At 48.0% G+C, this 20,698-nt stretch overlaps 1 long non-coding RNA gene across 8 annotated transcripts in view; it reads right to left on the bottom strand.

Moving 5' to 3' along the window:
- LOC145520889 (uncharacterized) overlaps positions 1-20,698 on the bottom strand; it is a 508,290-nt gene that overhangs the window by 448,518 nt on the left and 39,074 nt on the right. For 3 of the 8 annotated variants that reach the window (XR_014064864.1, XR_014064865.1, XR_014064868.1), the window contains 2 exons: positions 13,059-13,142; positions 11,453-11,498 (listed from right to left, as the gene is read on the bottom strand). The exons of the other annotated variants lie outside the window; for them this stretch is intronic. This is a non-coding gene — a long non-coding RNA (uncharacterized LOC145520889). The remainder of the gene's footprint in view (positions 1-11,452; positions 11,499-13,058; positions 13,143-20,698) is intronic. 8 annotated transcript variants of the gene reach the window in all.

The raw sequence follows: 20,698 nt of genomic DNA, 5'->3' as shown, positions 1-20,698 counted from the left end.
CTGAATCCTAGAGACAATGCATATGAAGGGTGGAGGGTTGCAGGGGTGTGTCCCCTTTAGACACGAATAGTCTCTGAGCTCCTATTAATACAAGAGGGTGGGGAGGACACAGGGGTTGAGGAGATGTGAAGCCACCCATGCCCGGCCCACACTTGGGGCTCCCCACGTGTTCTCTGGTTTGTTATTACTCCACTCCACTCTTCCTACTTTAAAGGGGACCCAGGCATTGAAGGCAACAGGGCTCAGAGAGATCAACGTATTAGCACTTGTCCAAGACCACTTAGCTAAGAAGCTGAGCCACGATGGAGACCCAACCTGGCCTCACACATGGAGGAAATGAGACCTCCCACTAAAAATGTCCAACAAAATGTGTTTTTCTCTGCTCTTCCCTGAGACTCTCTAACATGAGAGTAAAGGAATTGTTTAAGTCATAAAGAAACCAGCCAAGAAAAAAATAAGTGAGAAGAACAAGCAAGAGATGTTTAAAAAAAATAATAATAATATATTGGAAGGGAAGGGATGTAAGGAGACTGAAAAGCAGGTAGATGAGAGCTAAGTGATGTATCAGAGCCGAAAAAGCTCCACCCAAGCCCAAGGGTAAATGATAGGAAGCCAGGTGATCTGTGTCCGCAGCATCCCAGAAAACATCAAGAACCAGAGGCACCAGCTAGCCCTGAAAGCAAGAGGCCAGTAAGGCTGAAAGCAAGAGGACTGGTTTAAAAAAAAATTATTAAAAAGAGAGTTTAAATCTCCAGATTTCTTCCTAGCCTCAGACAGCAAGATAACTAACCAACCCAGTGGAAGAAAAGAAGCTTACTCTCCAGCCAACTGTGGACAAACAGGCTCTGGACAGGGACTTCGAGGTGCTATGGAAGATCAGATTCAAAACAGGAGGATACGCTGAAAGGCAGCACATTGAACGAAGAGATGCTCCCCAGTCAGGCGGAAACCTACAGGACCCACGGTCCCGGTCTGCCTGGGACTGAGCGGGCTCCCAGGATGATGGACCGTCAGTCCCAGATCACCCAGCATGAGGTGGCACCCTTCTTGGATCCCTCTGAGACCAGATGATTCCTTTTTGGGAAAAGTAACCAAGCCAAAAATAAACACCTACAGGCTGAGAGGGAGTAACAGAATGCTCTCACAAGATGGCATGGTCCCCATTCCATCATGAAACCAGGGGTCCCCAGGTCCTGCCCTGACACAGATCATGTGACCAGCACATCACAGGACAAGCTCAGTGGACAGGGGCTCCAGGGGTGCTACCTGGGTGTGGCTGAGCTCTCCGCCCACAGGAGGTCTTGGTGCAGAGGCTGCACCCAGGCACCTGGAACAGAACTTCAGTCATGTGAAACCCCCCAGGGACGCCCAGAAATACCTGGGGGAGACTTTGTAGTGGATGTTGTCACTGTGAGCACTGAGGCTGCAGAGGGACTGAGAAGGTTACGTGGCAGCATAGTGGGCCAGTGGGTAGCCAGTGGGTCATAGAAGCCAGTGGGTAGAAAAGGGTAGAATCAACCAAAATGCCCATCCCTGGATGAACTGATACACTGAGGTCTTGTCATAAAACACAACACCATTCAGGCACAAAAAGGAATGAAGCACTGACACATGAAGTTATGACATAGATGAGCCTCCAAAACATTGTGCTAAGTGGAAGAAGCCAGAAGCAAAAGGTCTTATATGGTATGATTCCACTTGTATGAAATATCCAGGTAAAACCATAGGGTTAGGAAGCAGATTAGTGGTTACCAGGGGCTATGGTCAGGTTGGAGAGGTAGGGGAATAGAACGTGATTACTTAATGGATATTTACTTTTAGAGTGATGAGAATGTTCTGGAACTAGATAAAGGTGGTTTTACAATATTGTAAATGCACTCAATGCCAATGAATTATATAACGTAAAACAGTTAATTTTCTATTATGTGAAAGTGTTAGTTGCTCAGTCTGTATAGTCTGCCATGTTCCTCTGTCGATGGAATTTGTCAGGCAAGAATACTGGAGTGGGTTGCCATTCCTTTCTCCAAGGGATCTTCTCGTCACAGGGATCAAATTCACGTCTCCTGCACTGCAGGCAGATTCTGTATGGTCTGAGCCACCATGTCATCCCAATTTCTATTATGTGCATTTCACCTCGATTATGTAAGAGAAACAAGATCAACCTGGCAAGAACAGAAAGGCTCTTACAACAGGCTCATCTAACTCAAGTTAAGCCCAATATGCATAGCTCAGACTCCAACAGCTGTTCAAAGCTTTCCCACCAGGCCCCACTCCCAGGAAGCCCCAGCCAGCCAGGGAGAAGGTGGGATTGCTTCCAGAAAGGCGGTGGCTGAGCCCTAAGAGGCTCCCCTCCCATCAAGATGCAATGAACAACTAAGCTCCAAAATAAAAGAGGAAACTCACAGAACACAACTCTGATCAGTTTCCTCTCCTCCCATCCCCATTGCACCCCCAGCAGACCCACAGGGTCCCAGACACCTCCCTCCACCAGCCTATACAGCACTTGGTGAACCCTGCAGGTCTCTGGCCAGCACAAATACCCCCTGCTTTCCAGAATGTTCTCAAGAGAAACTGTCCGATAATCAGGCACCACAGAGCACGCCTTGTGCAACTCTGCTAAAGTTTAAGAAACACAATTAGGAAAAAAAGGCACACTTCCCCACCACCCCCCCCATTAAGACCTGGGGAAATTGTTGGTATTCACGCCAGGTCTCTGGAGGCCTCGCTCTGAAGGAGCATAAATACCCCACATTCCAGCCGCAGGCCACAGATGGACCAGGAGCCGGTTACAGACCGGGAGGAATGCGCAGCCCCCAGCAGTTACCAGGGCCTGGCATAGCTGAGTCTGCTCCACACGCAGTCCTCAGGAACTTGAAAACTTCCCATCACCTAGTCCAGTGCTGCAACACTTTCTATTTACTTACTCATTTTTTTGGGTGTGTGGTAACATGCTTTTTCCTTTTCCTCCAGGAATTTTATGCTGGACGCCTCAAAATACAAGGCAGGCTGACAAGTAGAGCTTCTCTGGTTGGGGAAGAGGCAGGGGACACTGGGGCCTGACCTTTACTTATCTTGTTAGTATCTACCCTCAGGGACTTCTGAAGACACTCGGTGGTCCCCCAGAGCACAGTTTGGCAACCACTGATCTGGTCCAACGCCCTCACTGCACGTGTCAGAGAATAATTTCCAAAAGTTAAGGTCCTGACTCTCACACAAACAGAAAATAGGCATGGGGCAAGGATTTCTCTAACCTATTAACAGGGGAACCAGCTGGATGGGAAAGTCGGTTCAAAGGCATAATTATGGGAGGGAGAAAAGTTAGGGAAGAACAGAAAGAAGGCTGGAAAAAGAATGCCAAGCTAGACACAGAGATGATGGATGTCCTGCAGGTCAATAAAATCGTTTTCTGTGGGGGTATCTTTTATACTGGACAGAAATCATTTTCATGACCACTGGATCAAAATCATTTACAAGTTATCAATCTTCCACAAATTAGCATCACACTTTTCCAGAGCCTGGACCTGAATCAGTAGTAAACAGTAAATCAAACAACACCACATCCCCCTAGAGCAGGGGTCAGCAAACCTTCTCTATAAAGGGGCAGACAGTAAATAATTTTCAGCTTCGTGGGCCATCTGGTCTCTGTTGCAACTACTGGACGCTGCCTTGCTGTCTAGTGAAAGCAGGAGCCATGATCCATAAATGAATGGGTGTGGCTGTGTTCCAGTGGAACTTTATTTACAAAAACAGGCGGCAGTCGGATTTGGCGGGAGCCCTAGAGAATTAGACAATCTCTGGATGGGGCTGTCAGCCGGTGGTCTGGTATGGCATGCACAGGACACACCATCCTTCTGTGGCCTCACTGTCAAGTTTGGGAAGCTTTCTCTTAACTTTTGCTTATGGGTGTGGAAATCAGAGAAGGAAAGCAACTTGGCCAAGGTGACACAGCCCAGCTCCAGCTGGCTTCAAGTCACAAGTCTCCCATCTCCTGGTTGTTTGGAAGCAGAAACACAGCCTGTCTTGCCCACCTGGAGGGCAGGCTGGGTCAGGATGGAACTGGCCAAGTCACCAGGAAACAGCTCCTCTCACTTTCCCCTAGGGACCGGCTCAGAGGGAATTTCCTTCCCTGGAAATTTCCTTCCCTCTGTGTCTCCAAGACACACTTTCCTTCCCTCTATGTCTCCAAGAGCAACAACCTTTGACTGAATGAAGACCCTCTCCACCCAAAGCAGATGCTATAAGACCCTCTGCAGATCTCTGGGCTTCCTCTGGACTCACCCACCCTTTAAACCCAAGTCAAATAGGAAACGTCTCTGCCTCAATAGTGACCCCAAGAGAGAGCGGGAAAGAGAGAACGGTTCATTGCCAGGCTCTCTGGCAAAACACTGAGGGAGAAAGTGAGGAAACGATTTGACACTGAGTCTTGAAAGTATTTTCTCATTCAGCGGGGAAGAAAAGGACTTTGTTTCTTTGTCTTTTCAAAATCGGTGCTCCCCCCAGCCCCCGCGCCTCAAATCTACCACAAACGTCTCTCACTGCACTCCAGCGAGGCAGAGAGATTTTTAATGGAATGCTGTCACGTGAGCCCTCGGCCAAGGCCAATTTAAGCAAATAATTCATTGTCTGAGGGAAAGAGGAGAGAGTGGGGAAAAGAATGGACGGGGCTGCTTTGAAATGGGGCATAAATACAAATGTGAGGAGGTGAATCTGTGGCTTCAGGACCCTGCCGTGCCTACATGGCTGATCCCCAAGCTCTAGCTCTGTCCATTTCACCCCAGACCTACTGTGTGCCTTCCACCCATCTAACCCCTCCCACCTCCCCTGAGTCCAGAAACCTGGCACATGACAAAGGTTACACAGTGCATCTGAGGTCACAGGCCTGAAGAAGAGAATGGGGGTGGGAGCAGAAGGAAGGGAAAGGAAAGAAAGAAGAAAGGAAGGCGTGAGGGAGGGAGGCAGGGAGGGAAGAAGGGAGGAGCCCATGAGGAAGGAGGACTAACATCTCAGAAAGAGATGGTGGCTCCGCTCTGTGATGAACCGTCTCCAGGGGCTGTATGCAAAGCAAAAGCCAAGGAGAATCTGCAGTATTTATTCACTCAGTGAACATAACAGAGATCCATCCAGGACAGAGCCTGGATGAACCTCCCCACCTTTCCAACACCCTGAGTTGCCCTGCATGGAATTCCCAGCAGAGAGGTGCTGGGAGTGAGACACAGGATGAAGAGACGAGAGGGAATGGGAGGGAATGGAAAGGAGGAAAAAGAGGGGAGTGTTGCCCAGAGAAGGGGCCCATCAGGACCCTGGGGCCTGAGCCTGAGCTGTGACAGGCGGGACCTGTCCTCCAGGCTGCGGGGCCAGGGAGGCAGCGAGCCTCACCTACCAGCCGAGCCTCCAACAACGCACAGCAGGGAGGAAGCCACGGGCGGGTGAGGCAGGGTGCCCTTTTTGCCCAAAGCACCAAATCGGGAGCTTCCCATCATGAGCCCTTCCTCAGATGCCACCCGTGCCAGGGAGGGATAAAGGGGCACTTGGGGGTGGGGGAAATGCAGCAGGAAGGAGAGCATGAAGTCAGGAGAGGAAGGTGCTCTGGAGGGAGAGACAGAAAGGGAAATGGAGCCAAGGAAGGAAAAGAGAGAAGGACACACGAGGGAAGCAGGATGGGAAGAAAGGGGAGAGGAGATGGGGGCAGGCCGGAGGAGGCGGAGCTCCTTCTGAGACTTCTCTCCAGCCTGTCCCCTCCCAGCTCTAAAGAGGACGGAAGCCCACCCACGTCCCCCAGGAGTGCCGTCCACTAGAGCACCCTGTCCTTCATTATGGGTCTGTCGGAGCCACTCCATGAATGAGTGGCCAAGGCACTGGGAGGTCAGGAGAGTAGGGCTACCCTGGATCTGGGGTTCCAGCCCCCAACCTCCGCTCACTAGGTTACCTTGGCCAGCCCGCTGCCCCCCACAACCCAGGGTCCTCATCTGTAAAATCAGGGAGCTGATATGCAATGATCTGCTGGCTCTCTCTCGCTCGCTCTCTCAGCCTGTGCTTCTGGAATCAGAACCCACGTTCTCTAGTGCTCTGTGCAATAAATTCGACCCCAATCCTCATCTCACACCTGAAGAGAGGAGGCTTAGAACTTAAATAACTTGCCCAAGGCTACTCAGCCAGGAGCCAGTAGAACTGGCCAGCGAATCCAGCCTGGACAGCCTGGAAGCTCACCTCCCTTCCTAAACCGCCACACCATAAAACCTCTCTAATCTGACCATGCTGCAGGGCTATCTGATTCCCCTTCTATGGTCACAGAACTCCAGAACGTCAGCCGGGCACCGGACTGCCCAGGATCAAGGGGACACGCATAGCTTCTTGGGCAGCGGCAGTGGCGGTGACTCCATCCTGGCCTGAAGGATGTGTGGGGAGCGACAGGTCCGGTCACAGGTCCCGCTCTTTCAAGGAAGGGGCACACTGCCCCTCCTTCCCCTTCCCAGCTCCCTGCCGTACAATGTGAGGCTGGAGATAAACCCTCCTGGCAGGGCGGGGAGAGAGGGAGCAAGGGAGCCATTCACTCTGAGGGGTGCACAGCACAGACAGGAATGAATGGCTCCCTCAGTTCTGCGCCCTGAGCATCTGGCCCTGCGTCTAGGACCCTGTGGATGAGGAGCCCTTGCTATGAGCAGCACCACCATCTTTATCAACATACCCCTAACCATGCGGCAGAGGTGGAGGTGGGGGTGGTCCTCACGGAGAGGAGCGGGAAGGGCTAGCTCCGTCGGCATGTCTGACATGCTCTCCGGCCACCTTCTCAGCAGGGGCTGAGGCCCTGCTCTCTCCACACACACTTCCATCCCCCAATTCCTTGTCTGAATCACAGTTGGAACAATCTCTCCAAACAAGATGTGGTCCCATTGTTCTCAGAATAACACACAAGAATAACAAGCAGAAGAGCATCTTTCATTGGCCCACAGTGTCCTGCCCACTTTGGTCACTTCCTTCCTCCATGGCCTTCTCTCACTCCACTTGCTGTGGTTTCGCCTCCGGGCTTTCTTTACTTTTTTTGCAGACCCCGAATTATGACACATGGAGCACCGCTGTCTTGAACATTCTTCCCCAGCCCCCTCTCTCTCTCTGTCTCTTTGTTTCCCATCCTTCAGATCTTAGCTTAAGTGCCACTTCCTCGGGGACACTCCTCTGATGTCCTGACGTGTCAGCATCCTTCCTATGTACGCCCACAGCGCCTGCACCTTCCCCTCACAGCATTCCTCATGGCTGTAACTATCCCTTGGAGTGTGCAATTAAATCTTGTTGCTTCCCCTGCAGACTGTGGACACACCTCACCATCCCCCAGGTCTAGCACAGCATCTGGCCCCTGGTGATGCTCAATAAACACGTCACGAGTGAGTAGGTGACAGAGGCTCTGAGGCTGTGCAGAAACCCAGGCACCAGTGACGTGTCTAACACAGCAAAAGCCATGTCAGGGTGGAGCTTCCAAGAAATGGTCCTCACCCAAGTGACACCCTCTGACTCCATCTGGTTTGCCTCTCACAATACTGGTTCCAGGGAAATCACAGGAACGCTTCAGAACTTGCCATGACCCTCCCTTTGTTCTACAGCTTGTGAACTACCTACCTGCCACAGGCAAGCCACACCAAGCCTCTGAATCTTAGTTTCAGTACAAGCAAAGTGAAGAAATTCATGCGATCTGCCCAACCTAATTTTTAAGACTATCGTGATAATGTGATCAAGATAACGTGAAGGAACATGGGATGAATTAACATCCTTTGTCACTGCCCCCTCAAGAAGAAGGGTCGGTTTCTTCATCCCCTAGGTCTGGGCTGCTGCCCGCTTTAACCAATATAATGTGGAAGAAGTGACCATAGGCCAGTTTCAGGTCTAACCTTTAAGGGAACCAGCAGCTTCTATTTCCTCCCCTTTGAAGCTCAGGCTCCATGCTCTGAGGAAGCCCAAGCAGCCTCAGGGAGAGGCCCACAGGAAGGAGAACTAAAATTAGCTTGAGCCCCAGTTGGGCTTGCAGCTGACAGCCAAAATCAGTCTGTCCACTCTGTGAGAGAACTTTCTTAGAAGAGCCTGTTGCTCGCTCGAGCCACCAAAATGCTTACCAAAATCGCAAAACTATAACCAAATTTTTTTTTAAAAAACTACTGTTACTAAGCTACAGCAATCAAAACAGCACAGTTTGGGCACAAAAAACAGACACAAAGATCAGTGAAACAGGATAGAAAGTTCAGAAATAAACCCATGGACTTACAGTCCATGGACTTAGAATCAATCTATGACAAAGGAGGCAAGAATATGCAATGGAGAAATGATAGTCTGCATTAAGTGGTGCTGGGAAAACAGGACAGCCACATGTAAAAGAATGCAATTAGAAAATTCTCTAACACGATATACAACAATGAACTCACAATGGAATAAAGATCTAAATGTAAGACTGGATACTGTAAAACTCCTAGAGGAAAACATAGGCATAATTTGACATAAATTGAAGCAATATTTTTTTAACCCACTTCATAAAGTAAAGGAAATAAAAGTTTAAAAAAAAATTAACCTGATTAAACTTAAAAGCTTTTTTGCACAGCAAAGGAAACCATGGACAAAATGAAAAGTCACTTACTGAATGGGAGAAAATATTTGCAGATGATATGACCAATAAGGGGTTAATATCCAACATATATAAACAGCTCATACAACTCAACATCAAAAAACAACAAGAACAGCTACTTGATTAAAAAATGAGCAGAAGAACTAAATAGATATTTTTCAAAGAAGAAATGCCAATGGCCGACAGACACATGATAAGATCCTCAACGTCACTAATCATTAGGAAAACGCAAATCAAAACCTCAGTGAGATATCACCTCATACCACTCAGAATGGCCATCCTGAAAAAGAACACAAATAATAAACAATGGTGAGGATGTGGAAAGAAGGGAACTTTCCCACACTGTTGGTGGGAATATAAATTGGTGTAGTCACTGTAGAAAACATTATGGAGGTTTCTCAAAAAACTAAAAGTAGGACTACCACACACAACTCTTGGGTATATATATGAAAAAAACAAAAACACAAATTTGAAAAGATATATGCACCGAATGCTCATAGCAGCATTATTTACAACAGACAAGATACGGAAACAACCGAAGTGTTCATCAACAGATAGATGGATAAAGAATGGAATGGATGAAGAAGCTGTGGTACACAAGTATACAATGAAATCCTACTCAGCCACCCAAAAAATCCCATATTTTGCCACTTGCAGCAACCTGATGGACTAAGAGGGCATTACGCCAAGTGAAATAAGTTACGCAGAGAAAGATAAATACTGTAAGATATCACCTATACGTGGAATCTAAAAAATATTGCAAACTAGTGAATATAACAAAAAGAAGCAAACTCACAGACATAGAGAACAACTTAGTGGTTATTAGTTGGGGAGGATGATATAGGGATGGGAGAGTGGGAGGTACAAACGATTGGGTATAAGATAGGCTCAAGGATCTACTGTACAACATGAGGAACATAGCCAATATTTTGTACTAACTGTAAGTGGAAAGTAACCTTTAAAATTGTATTAAAATTTTCTTAAGTTTTTATAAACTATTATTGTTGTTTTTAAATCACTTAATCCTTGGAATTAAGGCTGTATTAATTAATTAAGTCAAGGCTGTATATTGTCACCTTGCCTATTTAACTTATATGCAGAGTATATCATGTGAAATGCTGGGCTGGATGAATCACAAGCTGGAAGCAAGATTCTTGGGAGAAGCATCAACAACCTGAGAAATGCAGATGATACCACTATAATGGCAGAAAGGAAAAGGAACTAAAGAGCCTCTTGATGAAGGTGGAAGAGGAGAGTGAAAAAGTTGGCTTAAAACTCAACAATAAAAAAACAAAGATCATGTCTCATCACTTCATGGCAAATAGATGGGGAAAACGTGGAAAGAGTGACAGATTTTACTTTCTTGGGCTCCAAAATCACTGCAGATGGTGACTGCAGCCATGAAATTAAAAGACGCTTGCTCCTTGGAAGAAAAGCTATGACAAACCTAGAGAGCATATTAAAAATCATAGCCAACAAAGGTCCATATAGTCAAAGCTATGGTTTTCCAGTAGTTGTGTACAGATGTGAGAGTTGGACTATAAAGAAGGGTGAGTGCCAAAGAATCGATGCTTTTGAACTGTGATGCTGGAGAAGACTCTTGAGAGTCCCCTGAACTGCAAGGAGATCAAACAAGTCAATCCTAAAGGAAATCAACCCTGAATATTCAGTGGAAGGACTGATGCTGAAGCTGAAGCTCCAACATTTTGGCCACCTGATGCAAAAAGCTGACTCACCGGAAAAGACCCTGATGTTGGGAAAGATTGAAAGCAGGAGGAGAAGGAGGCGACAGAGGATGAGATGGCTGGATGGCAACACCGACTCAATGGACATGAATTTGAGCAAACTCTGAAAGATAGTGAAGGACAGGAAAGCCTAGCATGCTGCAGGCCATGGGGTCGCAAAAAGTCGGACACGGCTTAGCGACTGAACAACAACAATCCTTGGAAGGGAGTGAGAAAAGGGTGTTATTACACAATAGGCAGCCAAAGCAACATGTTTGAACTGGCATAGTTCTCAATACTTCTATTTATTTCCAATTCAGAACAGTAATGTGTCCATGGGGGTGTTCTGGAAATTGGCAGGGGGCATATTTTTGTTACCACAATGACAAGGTTTGTGGGGTGGGAGAGAGTGTGCTATTGGCATTTAATGCCCATGAGCCCAAGAATATTAAATATATTAAATATCCAAAAATGTCTGAGATAGTCACCTACAGCTAACTGCTCCACGTGAAATAATAATAGTGCTCTGACTGAAAAACAGTAAGTCACAACATTAAAGACCTGTATAGAAAACTGGCTTAGAGATAAAGATGAAATAAAAATATAAGCACTTAATGTAAACTGCTTTGTCAGCAAGGTAAAATAGGATTCATCTCGATGCCAACTTTAATCACTAGAGAGGCTAGCTGGAAGATTGTGTTGAGAATGCCTTGGAGGATCATCAAAGACTGGATGCTGTGATCAGCTAGTGATGCCTGTCATTGGTAGCAGAAGGGAGAGTGGTGGCCTTGAAGCAGCGTGATCATATAATTTAACATCCAAACTGGAACACTTTGGGCAGTGTTAGTGCACTGAGATGACAGGCATAACCTGGGACTGTACCAATAAAACCAGGACATACTGTCACTCTACCTCTGTGCCATGGATGTCGTCTCTGGCACATCCCAACGTGTAGCTTAGAGGTAAGCAAAATAGGGGCTTGTCTGGACCTACAAGCCCTTGAGATCTTGAACGTTAATTTCCCTTTTAAGTACTCAGTTTCAGTGTGTGGTTAGGTATGAAGAATTGTTCTAAAGAACGCATTAAAAATTAATTAAGAGTTTCCTCTAATATTTAATCTTACCAGCCATGTACTCTGAGTGATGTATTCCCAGTCAGCGTGTCAGGTCCTGAATAATTAAAAGAGAAGGGGAGGGTGATTCAGCCCCTCGATGAGGCTTTCGGGGGTTTTAGATGCGGCACAGAGCCTGGGACTGTATCTCCCAAGGAAAAGTTCCGCGTTGAACAGCAGGGTCCAGTCCCGTCCAAACCCCTAACACTGACATTCATCATGAGCTAGCCTCACAGGGAGATGGAGATGGATTTGCCTCTGTGGAGCCATCAGCCCCTGAGACGTGTCAGCCCTGCCTTCTTCCCAGGAGGGAGGAGGGGGACTTGGTGGTGAGTTATAGAAACCTTCCCGGGGCTCCTTCACGTGCTGAGAGCTTCCGTATTTCCTCACCTCTAAGACACATGCTTCTTCATTTTGTAACATTTTGGAAATCAAGAGGTGACTTAAAATCGATGGGAGGATTTAAGGTGGTATTTCCTGGGAGGTGTTCCACCGTGACGGTTCAGAGCCAGGCTCTGGAGCTGCACTCAGGGCTCTGCCATTTCCCAACCGCGTGGCCCTGAGCAAATTGCACCCACTCTGTTGCCTCATCTGAAAACTGAATCTATTCCTAACAGTCCCAACTTGATAATAAATGAAAAAGGCCTTGAGTATAGTGCCCGGCAGATTGTAAGCTCCCAACATGTTAGCTAATATTTCTTTTTGTTTTCCTTCTGCATGTTGTTTTTAAATTGCCAATGTATCTAGAAACTGACAGCATTTTCAGTGTGTCTGCAGTACTGTCAGCTTCAGAAAGAGTTCAGAAACAATGACTTCTGAGCCCGCTCTATTGTGACACCCAGCATACCGATGGTGGCTTATCTTTGGTGTATCAAGTAGGGGAAATACATATTTGACAGCAGGTGAAAGCTTACTTGATATCATTTCTATTTAGTCAAATGCAGGAAACGTGAAGATTCTCTAAGAATGATTCCCTCCCAGCTTCCAACCCTCCTCTTTTCTGAATTTGATGCACTAAACCCAGGACCAAGGCTTCCTTTTCTTTTAGCAGTGGCACAGTGCAAAGTGGGGTAGAAAGAAGAAGTGTAATCTCCATCTGGGCTTTTGTATCAAAATAACATAGGCAATCACCACCCATCATGGCCCATAAGGGATGTCATAGGTCTGATGGTTCCAAGAGAAGGTGAAAACCAGAAGTGCTGCTGTTGGTGAGAATGCAAACTGGTGCAGCCATGATGGAAAACAGTATGGAGGTTCCTGAAAACACTAAAACAGAGTTGCCATATGATCAGCAATTCTACTCCTGGGTATATATCCAGATAAAACTATAATTCAAAACCAAATATTTGCACCTCTATGTTTGTAGCAGCACTAGTCACAACAACCAAAACGTGGAAACAACCTAAATGTCCATTGACAGATGAATGGATAAAGAAGATGTGGTACGTGTGTGTGTGTGTATTCTTCCTGAGATAGTGGACCTGTCTTTGAGGGCCATCGAGGTCTTTAAAGTTTCCCAGAGTAGTTGAAGACTAGCTACTGGTCCATTTAGCTCAAAGGTGCCAACATCTGACCTTGCATCCATGATCAAGAGGAGAAAGCAGCTACCATTCCATACCTATCTTCTGCATCTCCCCAAAGCAGACCTGAGATGAAGCACTGGACACAAGGGGACGGTTTAGGGGCTGATCCCAGGAAACAGCTGTAGGAAAGGAAGGGGGAGAGGAAAGATGGGAGGTTAAGTAAAGGGTGCATTGATAGGTCACCATTGTGGGCAGAGGGGCCACCATCCCTCTGGTCGCCTCCCTGAGACTGTGGAGCACAGGCCTCAGAATTGTCTCCCCCAAGGCCGGGACATCAGAGCGTCTATCCACTGACTCCCTGCTAATTGCAGGCTGCTCACAGCAGCATTAATTCTTGGGCACTTGCAGACGGCTCTGTGCCTGGCTGGGCTGGCTTCTGCATTCAGAGAGAGCCTGCAGGCAGAGAACCATTGGTGCTAGAGGTGAAAGCCTTGCTGTGTGACCAAGCTGTGAGTGACTGCCAAGGTAGCCGGGGGAAGACAGATTGGCACTGCTGGTATCTGCTATGAACTTCTGTCACCAGCACCAAAATCAGGTGGCTTCAAATAATGGCAATCTATTTCGTCCCAATTCTGGAAGTTAGAAGTCCAAAACCAAGGTGTCGGCTGAGCCAGGCTCCCTCAGAAGCCCCTCAGTTCAGTTCAGTCACTCGGTCGTGTCCGATGCTTTGCGACCCCACGGACTGCAGCACGCCAGGCTTCCCTGTTCGTTACCAACTAGCGGAGAACGTTTTCCTGTTTCTTGCAGCTTCGTGTTTCTCTGCAGTTCTTGGCATTCCTTGGCTTGTGGCAGCTAACTCTGCCTCTGTCTCCACGTGGTCATCTCTGTGCCTTCAAACTGTGTGTGTTTATCTCTGAGACCCAATCTTCCCCCGGGATAAGGGCTTGAGTTACATTGCATTAAGCATCCACCTACTCCATAGGACTTCAACCAGTTACATCTGCAATGACCCTGTGTCCAAATACAGTTACATCCTGCGGCGCTGGATAAGCACTTCAACACATCTTTGGTGGGGGAGGCATCCAGCTCAGCCCAGGGCAGGCACCTTCTGCCTGTAATATCCTCTAATCCCAACAGTAGCCTGCAAGGTAGGTGTCACTACCCCAGTGTCACACGTGAGGACAGTGAGGCTCTAAAGGGCGACAGGAGCCACCCAAGGACACCCAGCTGGGAAGCCGCAGAGCTGGGAGCTGTACTTGGTTCCCCATCAGGCAGGTTGTCTCTCAACAGTGGTGTCGCCTGTCACTAGTTGGAAGGAACAGCGGGTCAAAGTGTAGGCACTCGAATCAGACTACACAAGTTCAAAGGCCACCTCCACCGCTTACTATTCTGAGAACTTGGCACATTCCTGACCCCCTGTGAGGCTTGCCCCCTTATTTTGAAACCTGGGAATCAGAATAGCACCCGAAGCACATTCTACAGGGAGGATTAATTAGGACAGCAGGTGAAAAGTCATAAGTGGAGGGGCGGGGACGCAGCACGTGCACAGTGACTTCTGCCCACTGTTATGTCATCACGGAAGCATTTAATCCTCCTGAATGTTAAAACATCCATGCCTAAGCCTCTGTAAAAAGCTCAGTCTCCAGGCCACAATCCAGGATCCCTTTTGTCTTTTGCTTCTTGTCACGGCTGCCCCCAGGGCTTCTAGGAAGGGACCTGATGGGCTGGAGGGCCCGGTGGCCCCTGCACATGCTCCCCCAGCGCCCAGCTTGCCAATTAACGCCCCTGCAGCAGGAGACTTTGAGACCAGGATAAACACAGCAGCCCTTAATCTCCTGCCCGCACTGGTGGCTTTATCTTAGCCCCTCCTCCAGGGCCACTAGGGGCTGGAGGGGCAACAGGCAGATGTCCTCCCACCCCCTGCAAGGTGGGGCTGCAGCTGGAGGATTTCCTCCAAGCCTGGCAAGGGCCGGGAGGAACGTGCAGCCACTCCAGGCAGACGTGCTGTGATGAACACCCTCAGAGCACAGAGATAAGGGCACGACTGAGAGTTTCATTTGCACCTGGAATTGCACATTTCAAGGGCGGGACCTGGTGACCCAATACATGTGTGTGAGCACACACTGGGCTCATAATTCATGCATTTCCCTTCTTCCTATTGAAAAAAATGTAGCAGGGATGGGGGAGGGGGAGAATGAGGGTGAAGCACTGGTCTAAACAGGTAGTTATTTCTCTGCCTGGGGCTCAGCCTGGCTGAGAACCAACTTGTCAAAAGTGGAAGCTGAAGGCCAGGTAACTTATTGTGCAGGCAGCAGCCAGCTTGGCGTTCCTAGGAGTCTTTCCAGAGTGGCCTGTGTTCACTGCCTGTGCTCTGAGTGGTCTTTTTATCCTGGACAAGACAGTCTTGTGATGGCTAAAATCCAGAGAGAGGGCGCAGGGCCACAGCTACGCGGCCGGGCACTCAGGATGCACGTGGTAGCTGCCCCTCCCAGGGCGAAGCGGGGGCTGCATGAGGAAAGCCTGCTCCCTTCCTTCAGGCAGCTGTCAGTCCCACGGGAAGAGGGGAACCTCAAGGGAAGAAGATCAAGAGGCTCTGCACACAGATTACTGTAGGAAAACACAAGTGGCAGCCCTAACCCAGCTGGGCAGTCGGGGAAACTTCCTGGAGAGTGGGACATCCAAGAGGAAACATGAAGAATAAATAGGAGTCAGCTGGGAGAACCGAGAGTACAAAAAACAGCTTGGCACATTCTGGGATATTCTGGAACATGAAGTTTCAGGAGGGTGGGGGGAAGGGTGGGAATTAAAGACGCAAATGAGGTTTAAAGAATTAACTACAGATTTCAGCATCTAAATCTACAAAGAGGTGCCAGCAGGCACAAAGAGTCATGAGTATATTTTACCTGATAGAAAGTACTTGTGTTTTCTTTCATGCTCTCTCTGAGATTCACACAAATAACTGTTTCCTAAACATCAACTGTGGAGCAGAGCCTGGGCTAATGCTGGTAATTTGAAGGTAGTCCAGACACAGTCTTGTGCTCAAGGAGCTCTAAGAGCTAAGGTTTATCGCACACTCATGAGCCCCAGGCACTCCACGGGTTCTACCTCATTCACACCTCTCAGAACTCTGCCTCCAGAGGGCGGGGTGGAGTGGGGGTAGTGTGGATGGACTCTTGCCTTCCACAGTCACCCAGGTCTGGTATCAAAAGTGGGGGGGGGGGCTCAGCATTCATGCACCAGAGAGCTTCGGGGTTTGTGAGGTGACAGAAATGCACAGGGTGGGTGTGAGGCAAGATGGAAAGAGAAATGGACAGAGAGAGACAGACAGACCTGAGACAGAGGGCCAGACAGAGAGAAACAAAGATAAGAAGGGAAAGAGATGGAAAGGCTGACTCAGACATAAGAGAGAGAGAAAGAAAAGAAAGACAGTAGAGAAAGAGAGACAGGGACAAGTAAAGACCGAGAGAGGGGAACTCAGAGCAGGGCACAGGATCATCAAAGAAACAGTGAGAATGAGAGACTCCAGACAGCGAGAGACAGAAGCAGGGAGGGCAACGCCCCTAGCTGAGGTCTTTCCTAAGAAACCCAGCTCCCGCGGCAGAGGTCTGGCCTGGTCAGTGCTCTCAGCTCAGTTCAGTTCAGTTGCTCAGTCGTGTCCGACTCTCTGTGGCCCCATGAACCGCAGCACACCAGGCCTCCCTGTCCATCACCAACTCCTGGAGTTTACTCAAACTCTTGTCCATTGAGTCGGTGATGCCATCTAACCATCTCATCCTCTGTCGTCTCCTTCTCCTCCTGCCCTCAATCTTTCCCAACATCAGGGTCTTTTCAAATGAGTCAGTTCTTCGCATCAGGTGGCCAAAGTATTGGAGTTTCAGCTTCAACATCAGTCCTTCCAATGAACACCCAGGACTGATCTCTTTTAGGATGGACTTGTTGGATCTCCTTGCAGTCCAAGGGACTCTCAAGAGTCTTCTCCAGCACTACAGTTCAAAAGCATCAATTCTTCTGCGCTCAGCTTTCTTTATAGTCCAACTCTCATATCCATACATGACTACTGGAAAAACCATAGCCTTGACTAGATGGACCTTTGTTGACAAAGCAAAGTCTCTGCTTTTCAATATGCTGTCTAGGTTGGTCATAACTTTCCTTCCAAGGAGTAAGCGTCTTTTAATTTCATGGCTGCAGTCACCATCTACAGTGATTTTGGAGCCCCCAAAAATAAAGTCAGCCACTGTTTCCATTGTTTCCGTTGTTTCCCCATCTATCTGCCATGAAGTGATGGGACCGGATGCCATGATCTTAGTTTTCTGAATGTTGAGCTTTAAGCCAGCTTTTTCACTCTCCTCTTTCACTTTCATCAAGAGGCTCTTTAGCTCTTTGCTTTCTGCCATAAGGGTGGTGTCATCTGCATACCTGAGGTTATTGATATTTCTCCCGGCAATCTTGATTCCAGTTTGTGCTTCGTGCAGCCCAGCGTTTCTCATGATGTATTCTGCATATAAGTTAAATAAGCAGGGTGACAATATACAGCCTTGACGCACTCCTTTTCCTATTTGGAACCAGTCTGTTGTTTCATGTCCAGTTCTAACTGTTGCTTCCTGACCTGCATACAGGTTTCTCAAGAGGCAGGTCAAGTGGTCTGGTATTCCCATCTCTTTCAGAATTTTCCACAGTTTATTGTGATCCACACAGTCAAAGGCTCTAGATGTCCCTAAAGCCCAGCTGAGTCCAGGCCCAAGCCAATAGGAGAGGCCAGGGCCTGAGGGAATAGGGCCTTGAGACACCCAGTCCAGCAGGGTGCAAGAAGTGGAAGAAGGGCATGCCTGCAGTAGCTCCCCATCCCTCTCCCAAGTTTCCCACCAAATTCTTTCCCATCCAGCCCCACAGGCCAGGCAGGGACAGGCTGGTGTGCCTTAGGAGTTAAGGTCACCAAGTATCCTCCAGGGCTGCACCCTACAACTGGCAGCCTGCACAGTCCAGCCAAGGAAGCAGGCCAAGAAATCTGGCCAAAGAAGTAGGCTCCAAAGCCATTCCGTTTGGATCCCACAGGACGTCTGGGCCCTTGGCTCAACAGCCACTGTGTATGGCGGGCTGTGTGTACACCGCCCTGGTCTAACAGCCCTAAAGGTCAAGGTGAAAACATACTCCCGTGGTGCCAGGTACTGAATCCCCATAGTAAGGCAGGTACTACTAGCAGTCTCTTTTACAGTTGTGGAGACCAAGGCCCAGAGAGGTTAGGGACCTGTCCAAGGTCACAGAGCCAGCACACTCAACTATTAGGTTCGCTGTTACAATGCTTGTCATTTTTCATTCTTGGAGTCAAGGCCAAGGGTCTGAAACCGCTGGCTCCCTGACTTAAAAGCTGAACCTTTGCTGAATGTCTGGGGCATGTGAGCTGGAACCGGGAGCACAAACCACAACCCCCCTAACATGCCCTCCTAGAGCTCAGTGTTCAGTGTTTGACGGGAGGATCCTCACCAGCAGTGGGTTTGCAGCCAGCCACTCAGAATCTTTCAAAGCAGAGCCTTCTTACAGCAGAATTCATTTAGGAGTCAAGAAAGTGAGAAGCACTGGTTCTCCACCTTGGCTGCCCATAAGAACGGCCCAGGAAGTTTAAAAGTACTGATGCCTGGGTCTCCCCCAGAGAGATTCTGACTGAGTTGATTTGAGGTGATGCTTGGGCACTGAGATGTTTTAGACACCCTGGGTGATTCCAATGGGCAGAAAGGGCTTAGAATTTCTGGTGTATTGAGGATAGTTTCAAAGCCCCATTCTAGTGCTCAGGGCACCAGAGGTCCAGTTCTATGTCTTGGGCAAATGGGTACCTGAGTCAGTTTTCTCATTTAAAAACAATATGGGTGGGGAAAAGGGAGAAATGTTTATTTAGCACCTACTACATGATAGGCATGCTACAAAAGGTATTCCTTTTATTCCCCTCAACAATTTTATGAGGCTGGTAGCATTACCCCATGCCTGAATTCACCCAGCTAAGTGACAGCTAAGTGATGGAGCATGGATTGAGACTCCACATGTTTGATTCAGAAACCCTAGCCCATCTGCTATACCACTCTGCTAAATCAGGGCTCCCCAACTTGCCAAATCTTGTTAAAGGTTTAAAGATGTTGTTAAAATGCAAAAATGTTGTTAAAATGATATACTGATTCAGTACATCAGAGAAAGGTCCCAAGATTCTGCATTTCCAGCAGGTTCCCAAATTATGCCAATGCTGGTACACCAGTAGCTTGCTTTCAGTAGCAAATGGTTTACAGGTCTTTGTGGTCACTCTGGTTCCGATTGGTCAGTGCCTGTGCCAAGCGGACTGGTTAACTTACTTAGACCATTCCCCCTATTCTGATGACAGGAGCAGGAGGCTGCCCCTTGCCCTGCTCAGTCGCACGGCCTTCGTGAGATTGACACCACACCCCACACGCCCTCCGGCCTACAGCAATTAGCCTGTCTCATCCCTCAGCCAGGCAAGATGGTTCAGGGATGGGCACTTAGCTCAAGCGAAGCAAACAGGACAACACGAGTTTGAGAGCAGAATTTCCATTCTTTTCCATGGGAGCTCCCTGAGGGGTAGTTCTTTCTTTGCCTGGCTGAGGACTGAAAGGATGCAGCTGCTGCAGCTACTTCCTACCATGAGGGAAGAGTTCAGAGTTCAGCAAACTGTAAACCCAGTAGCACTGAGGGTAAGAATGAAGGCAGGCAGAGAAAACCCAGATCCTTGGGCAAAATGGCTGGTTTAAGCCTTGCCAGAAACCCACATCCGGGCTATCAATTCACAAAGGCCATTCAGTCCCTTTACTGTTTGAAGCCAAGTTGAGTTGGGTTGTATGTCTCTTAACATCAAAAGTCCTAATACAAGCCCTAGCCTCAGCAAGACTAGAGTCTGAATTTCTCAGCTTAGCTACTCACTAGCTGTGTGGTCTTGGGCAAGCTATTTGGCCTCCCTGAGCTTCAGTTTCCTCATCTATAAAATGGAACTAGTAATACCTATCCCAGGATTGCTGTGGGGATCAGGAGAAACCATGAATGCCAAGAGCTTAGCATCTATGCCATGAATGTTAGCTGTTATTATCAAAACTCATTATTAGTCCCATTTTGGCAGGCCCTTCTAAAAACAGTGTATGTCAGCAGTTGTTTCTAGCTGTTGGCAAAAAAAAAAAAAAAGGAAGCAAATTAACCTAAAAGATTGGGGCAGGCAGGGGAAATGGGGGAGGGTGCCTCCAGGGGTATGAGTAACATTGAGAAGGAAGAAAAAAGAGGCTGAATTCTTTCAATAACCGGGAGAGATGAGAAAGCTTGTCCTGGCAAAGAATGCAAGGCTTGCCTGGGCCATAATTGATTTGGTCATGATACTTTCAGACCTTGGCTCCACTCAGCAGAGCGTATGGAAGCCACGATCTGCTTCTCTGGATATTTGATGGTCTGATTGGCTCTGCCTTCCTAATTGTGTTGTATTGACAAATATATTTGTTTGGAACAAGCAAATGTATTGCAGGCAGGAAACAGATCAACTCCAAGAATTTATTTTGCTTTTTGGCACGGGTGCACCAAGCTTAGCATTCATTATGTACCCATGTAAAACAGTCTCTGGGAATGCTGGCCTGACTTATCTTTTTAATTATATTTATTTTTTCAGCTGCACCTCAGATCATGAACAGACTTGCTGGTGCTAAACAGGCTTCATTGGATGAAACCTCCTGCCTCCCCTCAAATCACACTGCACGGA

This window comes from Giraffa tippelskirchi, chromosome 9 (genome assembly GCF_054371585.1).
Source record: "Giraffa tippelskirchi isolate mGirTip1 chromosome 9, T2T-mGirTip1v1.2.pri, whole genome shotgun sequence".
NCBI lineage: Eukaryota > Metazoa > Chordata > Mammalia > Artiodactyla > Giraffidae > Giraffa > Giraffa tippelskirchi.
This window is presented reverse-complemented; position numbering and strand designations above follow the sequence as displayed.